This window comes from Pleuronectes platessa, chromosome 1, assembly GCF_947347685.1.
Source record: "Pleuronectes platessa chromosome 1, fPlePla1.1, whole genome shotgun sequence".
NCBI lineage: Eukaryota > Metazoa > Chordata > Actinopteri > Pleuronectiformes > Pleuronectidae > Pleuronectes > Pleuronectes platessa.
Window position 1 is genome coordinate 20,037,215 of NC_070626.1, and position 15,046 is coordinate 20,052,260.

At 40.8% G+C, this 15,046-nt stretch overlaps 1 long non-coding RNA gene across 1 annotated transcript; it reads left to right on the forward strand.

Annotated features, from left to right (window-relative positions):
* The first annotated feature begins 10,540 nt into the window (after window positions 1–10,540).
* LOC128424460 (uncharacterized) lies at window positions 10,541–11,131 on the forward strand. Its single transcript, XR_008338313.1, has 3 exons — window positions 10,541–10,582; window positions 10,917–10,972; window positions 11,051–11,131. It is a non-coding gene; the product is annotated as an uncharacterized LOC128424460 (long non-coding RNA).
* The last annotated feature ends 3,915 nt before the right edge of the window (window positions 11,132–15,046 follow it).

Consider the following 15,046-nt stretch of genomic DNA (forward strand, 5'->3'; position numbering starts at 1 on the left):
GAGCATCTTGAGGACTTGTTCCAGCATCGTAGTGAATCAGAGGAGGACAAGAAATCGACACTAACGAAAATGAAGATCCTCCTTTAACATTTGACAATATTGTTGTTGTTTTTCAGAAGAACGATCGGGAACTGAGAAGTAAGAATTGCTTTTAATGACTTGTTTCCCCTTAAAAAACTAACTGCAGATGAAACACTGTTGTCATTGTATATTAAACCCATGTTTTTTGAGTAGTGGAGATATAGTTTATTTGTGTTTTATAATTTTATCATTGTGTTGTCATTAGGTCCATCAGATTAAATTAATGTCACATTTTCCTCCTCAGTGTGAGACGACAGTAAGAAGATGTTGTCCTCTGAGTAGATCCCACTGCGTACATGTAAGCACGAGACACTTGTATCATAGACGTTTCATTTCACATTTCAAACATTTAAATATGTATCTGTGTTTCTACTGGTTAAGACCTATTTGATGTTTGTTAAACAATCAGGTGATGTAGGAGCGTGTCCGTCCAGAGACTCAGGAGAAACGAGGACAATGTCGGACAACAACGATGGTACATGCTGGAGCTACCTTGCTCCAATACAAACACTACATGCTGCATATATGAACCTGTGATGGAAATCTGGAGATACAAGAGGCTGGAAACAACAAAGTTATCTACGTGTATTTAATAAGGGGCTTTCTGCAGAAAGGATCAACACAGGGAAACCACAAGGGTCTCAGAGTGAGGATGAAGAACAGTCAAAAACACAGATCTTATATAGGAGGATTTAGGGCTGTCCTTCTGAACCAATCCAGGAAGATACATGGGTGGGGGAAGGAGAGGAATCTAAACATTAGCAGCTGATTCACATGTGTTTCCTTAGGTGATAAGAAGACATCCACTCCTTCCTTTGATGGGTAATTAAGTAACAAATGGTCTCAACGTATTTCAACACTAACAGTGCCGAGCATAAAACAGCTCAAGTCTTAAACATTTGGTGTATGTAAATACGAGTCATAAAAGTCTCTTACAAGGCTGCAGAAACTTACTATCCAAATACAAAATAGTTTGTTAAGCATGTTTAGTTAATTTTTCTACTACATTTCCCTCCTTTTTGTCATTTATTGACAACTTATGAGAATGAAAAAATCAAATACATCAATTCACCATCATCATCACAGTGGTGTAAAGCAAACTGCCTTTGTCACAGGCGGTATGCGTCTTTAAATGGGAGGAAGGAATGATAAGAGCAGATTAAACAAACACACAGTAACATCACATTCTTTATCACTATCAAAGGGTTCTGGGGAGGAAACCCCTCAGGGAGGGGAAACACACCTTATATTGTCGTCACTGTAGATCTAATTCCTGTGTCATCTGGCGGAACAAACCATAAGGACACAGTTGGCCTTCCCTATAAGGCCCATGGAGGCTACAGTAACCAAACTGTGAGTATAAAGATGCCGTGTGGGGGAGACATAGGTGCGAATAGAAGTGTGACATGTTCAAACGAGCAAAAACTTTCTGTAGCGTGTCAGCGGGAGATCGCTGTCATCATTATTGAGAGAACAGTTCCTCTACTGCCACTTAGACCCAGCTGACTGGAGAGGTCAGCGTTCCATTTGTCGTCCTCTCGGCGGTGTGTGTATCATGTGATTTTCTGAAGCAACTTTACCAACAGCTGTGCTGGTCAGCACTGCCCCCTCTTCACCGATCTTTCGCTTTACTTATTCAGTGTGGGTGCAGCAGTTAGAATTTCCGGTTCTGGGACTCTCTTGCAGTGACTGCCATTTCCTTGTGATACTGGGTCATTATTAGAGGTGTTAGCATCACATTTACATACAGCAACATGTTTGGGGAGGAGGATAGCATCAAGCATCTGAGACACTAGAGCATGATTTGCAGTTGGTTTGCCTGCTGATGTAAGGAATTTCTGTGTTTCCAAATCGTGCCAAAATCATGTACTACACCATATGCATATCTACTGTAAGTGTAGATATGAACCCTTTTCCCCTTAGCCAATTTGCATGCTTCAATGAGAGCAGTGAGCTCTGCTGCCTGTGCAGACAGGGAAGCAGGGAGTGGTCCTGCAATCAATGTATCATGTGCTGTAACCACAGAGAAACCAACTTGATTTGCTCCTGTGTCTGAATTGCGAGACGCTGATCCATCCACAAACAGTTCAAGGTCAGGATTCTGCAGTGGTGTTTCCTGTAAATCTAGTATGGAGGATCAAACTTCAGTTATTGTTACTACACATTTATGTTATTCACCATATCCTTCTGTTGGAAGAAGAGTAGCTGGTTAAGAACATTACATCTTTTCACAGTGATATTAGGCATTTCCAACAGAATAGCATGATAACGAAGCCAGCGTGCAGCAGACAAATGAGATATATTTTGTTCCAACAAAATCAAAGACATAGCATGTGGTACCAACAGGGTGAGTGGACAGTACCCTACTAAATCCCTGGACGCCATTACAGCCTTCTCTGCCACTGCTACAGCTCTGAGACAAGTAGGCAGGCCTGCAGCAACTGGATCAAGTTTTGCTCAGAAAAATGCAACAGGTCTCTGTTTGCCCTTGGTCTGGGAGCAGCACTGATATCATCTACTCCCCCCTCTTGTCAACTGCTTGTGTGAAAGGTCGGTCAGGGTTGGGTAGTCATAAAGTCGGGTGGTCGATTGTAGGGTCAGTTTCAAGTCAGTGAAAGCTTTCTCTGCGTAATCAGTCCATATAACTTTGCTAAATGCTTGTAAGCCCGTGTGCGATTGCGCTGAGGGGCTCCTCGAGGACAGCATAGCTAGGGATAAATGACCTGCAATGAGAATCGATCACAGGAATGACATCACTTATTTCTTTCTAACAGTTTAGGAATCTTTGAATTACTGTTACTCTATTAGGGGAGAGGGATTTGCCCTCTGCTGTGATCATATGCCCCAAAAATGTAACTTTTACATTTACAAACCTATATTTTTACAAACTTATACTTTAACAAACTTATACTTTAACAAAATTATACTTTAACAAAATTATACCTTAACAAAATTATACTTTAACAAACTGCAGTTGTTCAGGCTTGCCTTATTACCTTATGCATTTAGATAATTTAGTAGAGCTACAGAATAATTTTCACAATATTCTTCAGTTGGAGCATAAATCACAAATCATTATATTGTCAAAATATCATAAATGTGCTCTTCCTGCTTTTATCTCTAAATTAGCTCAAGCTCTCCTTTAGTGCCTGGTTGTAAATGGTCAGTGATTCACAATAGCCTTGACGAAGGCTTGTGATTGTATAACTTTCTCTGTTGAACTCAAATGCAAACCAGTATTGGCTGTCTTTATCAATTTAAACACTGAAGAATGCATTTGTCCGATCAACAACAGAGAACCATTTACTATCCTTCAGAACTTACCAAAGTATTGTTTTAAGAATTTGGAACTGACGAAGCACGTTGTTGTACTCAGTGTTGACAACTTACAAATTTTTAGATGAATCGCAAATCCTCAGGTTGTGTTTTATCAAAAATACTCCTCACCGGAAAAAATCGGAATGTACACAAGTGAATCCTTGCAAGGAACAATTACACCTGCCCTCAATAGAGACTTGAAAACGGGTGTAATACCATCGATGGCTTTCTGTTTTATTAGATATTGTCAGATCATGGTGTGATAACCACAGGTTCCATGTTTCAATTAAACCCACATCATGATCACCTTGAGCCCTTGAATGTTGTTTGTATAATCTAAATATGCATGTGCATATTGGGCTTCTTTACGTGTGTCTGGTACCAGTTAAACAACCTTGAAAGTGTGAACAACAGATGTAAATCCTTTTCTAAACAATTTCAAAAATAGATTTTACCTAAACACAGGATCTGATATTTTTTCCCAAATGTCAGCATTGACACATTTTTTGTATCCACGGTCCCAAGTCTTGCCATTCATCATTTTTGTTTTTGACAGCAAGTCATGTCAGTGTGAACCAGGAACCTCAAAAGGAGAGCATCCTCTGAACATCTGTGAAGGAACTGAGAGGGTGACTACAGAAACAGCACATCTATGTTCATTCCAGAACATGAAACTTAGTGTTAAATTATCTTTCACACAACTTTCTCTAAACCATCTTTTCTCAAAACCTGCATCTCTCCCTTTGTGTTTGAGTGCAGTGTAAATCTTTTGGATGTTCTTAGTATGACTGAATGTGCCTTGTCCACTAGATCAGTGTTGATCGATGTGACAATAGATGAACAGAGCTTCCATTCATACTCACTTAACAGTGAAACAGCATTACACTTAATGCACGTGTAAATCTGTGGTGGATAAAGATCAGCCGTTCGGATCACTATGACTCCTGATGGGGTGGAAACTATAAAATATCCAAAAGATACTTTACATCTCTTCCCATCATGTTAATTTGGACAACATGAGGATAGCAAAAAATTAACACTTGAATTTTTCAGTGATGCCTCATATTATATTATAATATAATATCACCTCATATTAAGGGAGTCATGAATTTTCAGCCACGGTGCGTCCTGAATCTAACACAGATCTAACAACTCATTTGCTCATTTTAGTATGTGTGTCAAACATAATATTCTTGATGACTGAATGTGTTGCTCCTACAACAACAAGGAATATATTCTCTTTCCCTAGCACTGTGAGTGTGTGCGTTGGCATACGAACATGTACATTTCATTAATATTTATCATATGTTCCTATCAGTAGTTTGTGTTTCTTTTCTAAAAAACAAAAAAAAATTTACTTCCCTGATAAGTGTTTGTGTTGGTGTGGTGCATTCACCCTCTTGATGTGTGAATTGTTCCTCACGGCCTCGTTCTGTGTTCAAAGCTGCTGGTTCCTCCCTCTCCTCCATCCCCGCCTCGGTTCAATCACCTTGTAAAGTTGCTTTTTCTTCTGCAATTTTTTTTTTTTAGTTTTGCCCAATGTCCCTTCTCTCCACAGAGAAAACAAATGTCCCAATCATCATTCCACGTGCCGTCTCCTCTCCTTCCTTGAAATCCTCTTCTTCTGCATCCGCGATGTACCTGTGAACATTGTCAGTGAGGCTTTATGCAGATCAGTGTCTTATTTCTTCTTCTTCTTCGCATGGACTGCATGTGTTTTTATTAAGATCTTCCTGAGTCCCACTTGATGACTGTACGTTTTAACAGGCTGGCAACATCAGGTCACTTCAACAATTCGCGATTTGGGCTGGATCCTGTCCCAGTCCATATTGCCTGCTTGTCTGGTGCAAGGTGAAGAGAGGAGTTGCGGGTCTGGAACGTTATTAGCTGGAAAAGGTTGTTGTGGAGCCTGGGCTCCTGGCTGTGGAACATCCGCTTCTGGTGGAGCCTGGTGTTGTTCTGGTTGTCTTCTTGTCGGCGGGGAAGAGTCGAGGTTGGAAACCTGCATTTTGAGACACTGAGACATTTGTGAGGTGTTATCTGTCCCTGCCAGTGTCTGTTTTCTGTCCCTTTGATGCAATTTTCTTTCAAACCACATTCCTTACACGAAAACTCCCCCCAGCTGGAAACCACATTCACTCATCCATACTTGTATCAGACTAAGTACTGTGTCACCATAGTTCCTTCGCATGAAGTTCACATAAGGATTACTCAGTTCAGTTCTATTATCCAAATCTTATTTTCTCATTTATCTATGTTAAGATGTTTTTTTATTTTAATTTAAGTATTAGTTAGTCTTCATCAATCTCCTAAACGCTATCTTAAGGAGCAAATATGAAACTTAGTAATATAAACATCGTCAAAATAATGTAATACCTCCTATATTATATTCAATAGTAATTTCCTTATAATTACTTGGTTACTGTTAGTTTCTCAATTCATCTCTTCTTTTTTTTTTTTTTTTTTTATCTTTTTTTTTTTTTTTTTTAAATACACTTTCAAATATCCTGCCTCACCAATACAAATCATAGTGCCTTAAAGAAGTTCTCTACATAGCGCGCTTTTCGAGACTTGTTTCACACAATGCAAATACAACTCAGTATTATGTCCTCTCTGTGGTCGTGTTATTTAACAAACTCGTTCTTAAAGGTACCTAGTCAGTCTACCTTCCAGGTTTTTTCTAAACCTTGGTTAAAAATTTACAGGGCTTTCACCTGTCTTGAGGATCCCGTTCCTCTTAGACCAACTTCTCCGTAACACTATGCTTTGCTTGGTATATATTACACTTGAAATCTCAGATTCTCACCAGATAGATCGCAGCGCTGAGACGATCCGGGACTCGGGTCTTAGTCCCTGCATCTCACCCGTATGGGGAGGTTAAGGTTGGAAACTATTTTTCCAAGAGGATCAGTCAACCGCTGACCCGAGTCCAGATCCGTCCAGACGTGCGATCCCACTTCTGACACCAAATTGTGATGGAAATCTGGAGATACAAGAGGCTGGAAACAACAAAGTTATCTACGTGTATTTAATAAGAGGCTTTCTGCAGAAAGGATCAACACAGGGAAACCACAAGGGTCTCAGAGTGAGGATGAAGAACAGTCAAAAACACAGATCTTATATAGGAGGATTTAGGGCTGTCCCTCTGAACCAATCCAGGAAGGATACATGGGTGGGGGAAGGAGAGGAATCTAAACATTAGCAGCTGATTCACATGTGTTTCCTTAGGTGATAAGAAGACATCCACTCCTTCCTTTGATGGGTAATTAAGTAACAAATGGTCTCAACGTATTTCAACACTAACAGTGCCGAGCATAAAACAGCTCAAGTCTTAAACATTTGGTGTATGTAAATACGAGTCATAAAAGTCTCTTACAAGGCTGCAGAAACTTACTATCCAAATACAAAATAGTTTGTTAAGCATGTTTAGTTAATTTTTCTACTACAAACCTTTGTATGTTTTCTTCCTGTGTGGGATTTTAAATTAAACATTCTCTTTACATGTGAAGTGTGGGAGTCCCCCGGCAGTGGGACGAGGGACATGCTTGAGGACAAAAAAGACACGGGTGGATTCTCTGAGCATGAACTCCTTGACATCATGTATAACACATGCAGCACCTCCAACTCAGGTAAACAAGCTCGTGCTGTGCTCAACAGAAACAAATGGAAACAATCATATTTAAAGTTGAATCACTTATTCCTTGGTTTCTCAGGAGAGGTGTTGGCCTCCACCATCATTCAGTACCTGCAGAACATGACAGCTCAGAATACGGAGCAGGACAGACTGTCTGCTCTGCAGCGGCTGCTCGACCCGGAGAGTCAGGACCCACTTGTGAGTAGAGAGACGTTCCACACCACCATGAGGGAGTGGATCGCCCAGTGCAGCCAGGACAGGTGAGTGTAAAACTCCTGGTCACCATCATTCTGGGTGTACGGACGCGTTTAAGCATCAAAACCAGAACTTTGTTTTGATTTAACCATGATCATTCTAAATCCAGATATCCACACATTTGCAGTATCACAATTCCATTGAAATCATATTGAATTATAATGCAGCCAAACGATACATCACTTAACATGAAAACAATCTGAAGAATAATAGACCTGCAACATTAAGGAGACTGGAATCTGAATATCAATCACTGGAGCTCAGTGGCTCCTTCAGATGTTGATATTATTCATTTAGGATAAAGTAGAATAATGCACAGTAGTTTAAACAGATTATTTTCAAATTGATCAAAGTTCCAATTAAGTTAACCACTATATGAGACTGATGCTCATTAAATAAAGGTGTTTTAAGGCACTTGCACTTCATTACATTTACTAAGTTTCTAGCTGATTATTAGACTGAGATATTCAGCTTTAAAACTTACCACAGTCTTAGAAAAAACATGATGCATTGTTAACTCGGCTTTGACAACATTAAATGATGCTTCAATGCAAATGCTTTGTTAAAAACCTTCCAATAATATATGCATCAGGAAACAGGATTTTAACCGATGCTGGTTTAACAGGGTTATAACTTGTGGATTGTCAAAGCATTTTGTTCGTTCTCTTTGTACTAAAGCAGAAGATCTCAGTGCTTATTTCAACACATATTTTTTCATGCAGCAACAATAGTGTGAATGTTTATTGAATGTGGAAATGAAAGAAGAGAAAATATCTGCTAGAAAGTCCTCCTTTCATGAATGTACATTTGAAACGAGCTGTGGGATCTAACTCACTGACCTCTCCTGTGTTTCATTAGTGATGTAGATGGGGGTCCTTTACCTCGACCAGACTCCTCTAAAGTGCCTGTACACGGTAGGATGTCACTGTTTTGTTCAGACTTCTCAGAAACATCTGACTCCCATTTGTTTTTTAAATCACTGAACCCGATTTTCTTGCAGCTCTGGATTTCCCATGTCCTCAAAGCAAAGCGGCCTCGTCAGAGAACCACCAATGTTCCTGGTTCGTTGTCTCCCTCCTTTAATCACAGCGTGTGTTCGCCCCCTGTCATCAACGTGTTGTCATTCCTCACCGCAAAGCCTTTGTTTTGCTGCAGCAGTGATGGAAAAGACCTGTTGGGCACCGTGGCCGAGCTGAAGAACGCCCACCACAAACTGAGCGAGCAGAACAGCGGCCTGCTGAGGACGGTGGCTCAGTGTGAAGACGTCAACCTGCAGCTCACTCTGGAGATCTCCGAGCTGCGAGCCAAGCTGAGCAGGTGACGGATTAACCCAAGTCATTCTATCATTATCTCAATTTAGCTTATTTTATTTCCTTTATCACTTTAGTGTTAGGATATAATCAACAGGAGGAACGGGAGGAACACAAATCATAGATCCCGTCCCTCAATAGGAGACATATTCAGGAAGTGCAAGTGACACATCACTGTCATGTCACCTAACAGGCATTTTTTCTTTTAGCTGCTGGATGTCACAGGCAGAAGTGTGGATTTAAAGAAGTTAGAATATCTAAAACAATTGATAGGTTAACTAAAGATTGACTGTTAAAATTATGTTTAAGTCTGAGCAAGAAAAATATACATTTGTTTTACCACCAGATGACATCACATTAAGCTAAATGTAAAATCAATAATATCAGAATGCACTGAGGATCGGACTCACTCTTCACTAAGTGGGCCACACCTTTTTGTTTCTGACTTTTTAGACGTCCACAGTGAAGGTGTGACTTCTCCTGTTCATAAGTGTATTTTCTGTACATAGATCTGGGATCTTTTGAAAATATATATGAGTCACCTAATTCTGATCTTTTCTGGTCCGGTATGACAAATGGACAAATGGACATTTTAGACTTTTATGATTTTATGTGACTTGGTTTATTATCATTATTTTCTATTTCTTCATATGTAACATTCATTCACGTTTCGAGTCATGCATACCTCCAAACAATATTTGCTTATGAGACCAGAAGATAAGGATATGGTAGAGAAAGTCTCCATTATATAGAAAACTAAACTACTTCAGCTAAGGTTAAAGTTTGATTATTTCTTTTCCATTAGTTCTTAATCTCTGTTCTAATTATTTTGAATTCAAGCTTCATCCTGCTGAGTAAGTGATTTTTGTTTTCACCTGTGTGTGCAGTGCTCAGCGGTCGACAGTGAGAGTCAGATCCCTGACAGAAGAACTGGACGAGACCCGTCGTGTGTTTAAAGAGACTCAGGAGAGAGTCGCTCGCTCTCAGACCAGCTGCACCAAACTGGTACGTCTTACACTGATCGGTCTCTGGACGAAGCTTGAAAGTACAATTTTTTATTTATTGTGACTGTTTATACTTAAATCTTCTTCAGAGCAATGAAGTTGAATGTCTGAAGGTTCACATCATGAGGCTTGAAGACAAGGTAATGGTTATCTTAAAGGCCCGGTGTAGAATTTTGTGACATCTAGTGGTGAAATTGCATATTGCAGCTAAATGACCCTCACCTCACCCTCCGCTTCCAAACAGGAGAGAGAACCTGTGGGAACCTTCAGTTGTCATAAAACTCAAAAGGTGTTTAGTTTGTCCAGTCTGGGTTACTGTAACAAAATTGGTGGCGTCCGTAGAGAGGACCCACTCCCGCTGTAAATAGAAAGCATTTAAATATAAAGGGCCCATTTTTGGGTTAAGGAAACAACAATTCCTACAATTTAGGTGATTACACACTAGTGAAAACATCATTAGGATAATTTTGCATTCAATTTCTGCCATTAGATCATTTTCACCTCTTCACCTCATTCTTAAACACCGAACCTTTAAATTTAAATCCAAACATAGGTTTTCTTCAGAATTTATTTTTCATTTCATGCAGCAGAAATCTCCTTGTGTCCACACAGAATGAAAAACTCTCCTTTGAAAGGACGTGTTGTGAAGAGAGCATCAACAAACTGGGGAAGGTCAACGCTGAGCTGAGGGTAGAAACACACCAGTGATACTCTCATCATGTGCTTGTCTCCATGACCACTTTCCACAGAGCTTTAACATCTAAATGTTCACAGGCCGAGTTTGAGGAGACCCTGGTTATGTTGACGCTGAGGGACAGAGAAATCACAAAGGTTGGTCCATCGCAGAAATGAAGACAACTTTCAGCTCAATGTTTTGATTTGTTTTTTTTCTAACTTTTACTCCAAATGTGACTGTGTAGAGAGACATTCTGATGGATAAGATGAAGAACTCTCACGTGGAGAATCACAACAGGATCGTGGTACGTGTGACACTGTCAAGGAATAAATAAAACATGCAGATTAACTTGAGAGAGTTTTGCTTAGATTATATCATTATTTGACATTTTATGTGGAAGCTAGAATGGTCACATTGCATCAAGTTGAATGTGTAATAAGCTTAAGCTGTACAGTGGATCACTGTGTAAAAGATCCATGTCAACGTCAACTTTATTTATGTAGCATTAATAAAATAATAAATTGAAAAAAAAATGTAATGTGATAACACTTATATCAGCCTTTTTTTATATATATAACCACAATTCAGAACTTATTTGCATGTGTTTATATTTGATTTCATTGTTTTTAATGTCGCAGGATCTGCAGTCCGAGCTGATGAGGTTACAGGAGCATTCACACCAACTCCTTCTGAGGTAAGACTTGTTTTTGTGTTCACCAAATATGTCAGAATCAAGTGCTGGATGTTGATTCCTCCTGCGGGTTTCCGACAGGTATGACCGGCACTGCATCAGTCCTCAGAGTCTCTACAGTCGAGATCCTCCGAACCACCCCTCCCTGCAGAGTGAGATGCAGGACATGTCCCAGGTAGGAAACTCTCTTCTTCTGCAGGGGTCATTTTATCGCGGTGACTGATCATCTGTTTTTAATGTTGTTTTCTTTGTCCGGAAAAGCATCACAGAGCTCTGGACGACACAGGCCTCCCATCCCTCCACACACACTCTGATGATATTCAGAGCATCATTCACAGGATCAAGAGCACCGAAATAGCTCATCTTCTGCAGAATAGGTATCCAGAGTGGGTGAGGAGGCCGCAGACGTTCACCAAAGGACGTTAATTGCTACCAGCATTCACATGCAGATGTATGATTCTGTCTTATCTCTGGTGTTTCATCTCTCACACACAGGACCCCGCTCCTATAGAAACACAGGAGAGGCCTTTTCCTCACCGCCAGCAGCAACAGGCAAGCATCAAGCAGCAGCTTGTCAATGTGTATGTGAGATTTTTACCTCCCTTTCTCCTCTTATGGTAACGGCCTGGAATCAGTTGATGTTAGCCTCTGTTCTTACGCTTCCTCCAGCTAATAAAAAGGGTATCTGGATTTGACAGTGTTTTTACAGTCATCCCTGTTATGCAACCAAAAGGAGTTACTATCTGATGTGTGTAAGAGTGTAACGGGCATAAGTGCACTTTTAGTACCCCTTGGTAACTACAGACATAACAGTGTGTAAAAGAGATGTTTATAAAGCTGTGGTGGTGGTTTCAGGCTGCAGGAGCTGGAGCTGCAAAAATGTGTGTGGGAGGAGAGAGGGGAGAAGGTGGAGGAGCGGAGGAGAGCCTGGGAGAAGGAGCAAAAGCAAAGCCAGACGGGCAGCCCGACTCAGAACCAGGATGGGAAGAAGGTGGCAGTGGTGAACTGGTGGAGAGCCCTCAGTGTGGAGCAGGCTAAGGCCCGCACCATAGAGACCCAGTCGACCCAGGAGCTCTCTGAGACGCAAGAGAAGCTCCAGCGAGCGGAGAAGACAATCAGTGATATGAAGGAGCAGGTCTGCCACCTGCAAGTCTCTCTCAGATCTGCACTGGAGTGTGTCCCCGAGCAAAAAAACAGCAGTGGAGTTTGTCACATTGACAGAGGGACCAGCACTGAGAGAGTAGTGGCAGACAAAGCTGTGTGGACGGTGGTGAAGGATCAGAGGGATGCGGCGGTGACCACGGAGATCCAAGGCGGAGCGGCCTCACAGCAGGAGCAAGCGCAGCTTCAGTTGACCACAAGCAAACTTCTGACAACCCTCAGGAGGATGGAGGCCATGGTCACCAGCGCCTTGGAGAAGGCCGAGCTGGTGAGAGAGAGCGAGCAGCGGGTGAGCCAGGTGAGAGCGAGGATGGAGAGCATCACGTGGAGGGTGGAGGAGGCTCTGGGCCGAGCAAGTGACACTGACCAGAAGCTGAATGTCCTAGAGGTCAAGATCGCAGAGAAGGATCCAGGCCAGGTTTGTAACAAGTCTCTTATCACCTCCACCAAGGAGGCTGTGTTTCATCTGGGTGTATTTGTGTGTTTGTAGGATTATGCAGAAAGTACCGGACGGATTACCACGAAAAATAGATTATAGTTCAGGAAAAAAAATATTCAATTTTGGTACAGATTGTGATCATGGGGCGGATCCAGGAAGTTTCTTTAACAATGAAAGATAGAGCTTTTAAAACATTTGTGTTGCTTTCTCAGAGAATAATTTATAAATGGATCTTTATGAAAAATATATTTAGGGGGCTGATATTTATGATTGAATGGATTTTTTACGTTGCTTATGTTGAGTTCAAATTTATTTTATTTTACACATTTTATTTGTGTGTTTTTATCGAATGCTTGAACTCACAAGTTGATTTCTTTACTCATATCACATGTACAGTTATAAATCAATTTTCTCTCTGTACGTCTCTGTAGTATCCAGGTCCTGGTCTGTCGGCTGATCCTGAACCAGAAGTCGCCCGCTCCACAGCTGAGCCTGACGTGGAGCCAGACACCAGAGAAAGAACAGAGAGTCCTCCTCTGTCGCCCATACTCCCAGAAGTCAGTGAGCTTCCACTCATGAACGGTACGGTGGCAGCATAACACTAATACAGCTTCAGTGCTGTCCGGTATGCTGTGAGACGCAGACGAATTAAAGCCACTTCCGTTTCAAATGGTCGTCTCTGAGGATGTCTTCAAATAGATTGTGCAGTGTGCAAATATTTATACTGCACACAACAGCTAGTACAGTAAGAGGAACAGAGAATAGGTTTGCAGGGAGAAGGTTATCTATCAAAGGGGGAATCAGTGGCGGTCAGAATGATTTTTTTATTCAAACACACAGAGGGTCAAGTATTTTTAGCTACAGCCCATTATTAAACGGCAGCACGTTTATACTTTGTCGGTTGTTTAAGTTCAAATCACTGTGGGAGCAGTCGTTCCCTGTCGTTTGATTTATTCTGAAGAGCTTTGAGCTCATTTATTTAAAGACGCTGAGAGATCCAGCAACTGCAGCTTTCAAAGAACAACAGACATGTCAATAAATAACAAACTTTAAAAAAACACATTCAGCACAGGGGGGGAATGACTTCCAATGAAGAAAATGAACTGAGAAATAAAGGGGAGAACCATCTATCCTGTCTCTGACCCCAAGGCCCGCTTATTAAAATGCCATGTTTTGTTTGTACATCGTAAACTATGATAACCAGCCTCTGGCTACAGCTTCCTCTGTACAGCACAAACACTTCCTTTAAAAGAAGTTGTCTTCACAAAACCATAGGAAAACTTTTTCTATAGCCTGAATCTGATCATTTTTCCTAAAATCTGCTGCTTGTGCATAATTAATCTTGCTGTTTCATTATATATTTTCCAAAACTTACAATACTATCCCTACTGGGTCATGGCAAACTTTTTCCCTTTCCGCTCCTCTGCTTTCTCTTTTGTCTTATATGTTATTGTTTATTTGTGATGAAGAGATGAGGTGGGGGCATGGAAGTAGAAGTTGCTGGGAACCAGTGGGGGGGCTCACAGGGCAGGGGGATGTCATTTGACATGAACAGGCAGCAGTCGTCTCCACGCATGTCTTCTTGAGTGTTTACTCTTTAGCCTTCTGTCTGAAGTTTAAATTGTCCAACTGCATCTCAAGGTGGTATGTTCACTGCCTGTGCCTTACGATATGGATGGTGCAGTTTAATCCAGCTATTGTCAAGGTCTATGTGAGAAAGACTTTTATCATATTTGGAGTTCTTCCCAAACATTAAACAACTTTAGATGTTGGCACAGCTTCAAGAATACTTAACTTTTATTTTAAATTTTTTAGGGAAAGCACAACTCTCCATCATATAGCTGTAAATCAATATATATGAATTATTCCCTGGGAGAAAGGTGAAAATGGTGAAAAATCGGTCAATGTTAAAGAGAGAAAAAAAAAGAGACACTGCATCTTTTCACTCAGTTTTGTTGTAATCATAATACAATTACATAATAAAATATGTTATGAATGCACTTGGTGGCAGATCATATTCCAAACATCTATAAAAATGTAGAAGACTCATGACACACTGTCTGCTCACAGCTCTGTGAGACGGACCTCTTCATCCCTTAAGGCTTTAAAAACAATTTTATATTCCTCCTTTGTCTACTTCAAACTAATAAAGCATTAATGTGAGATATAAAGTCAACTTTGGCCTCATCACTGTAACAGTGCAAAGGAGTTCAACCTCTTTTTAGGTTTTATGTGGCTGTTGGCAACAGTCAGCCTGCGTGATGATGAATCAAGATCCACTGAAGACTGGATGTAAATAATTTAGAAACGCAGTGCGTCTCTAATACCCGCAGAGAGTGTGTGTGTGTGTGTGTGTGTGTGTGTGTGTGTGTGTGTGTGCGTGTGTGTGTGTGTGTGTGTGTGTGTGGTGGCTACAGTATAAACAATCTGCTCTCTGATGAGTGATCATCAAATGAAAGGAGGGTGGAAACAGCTAA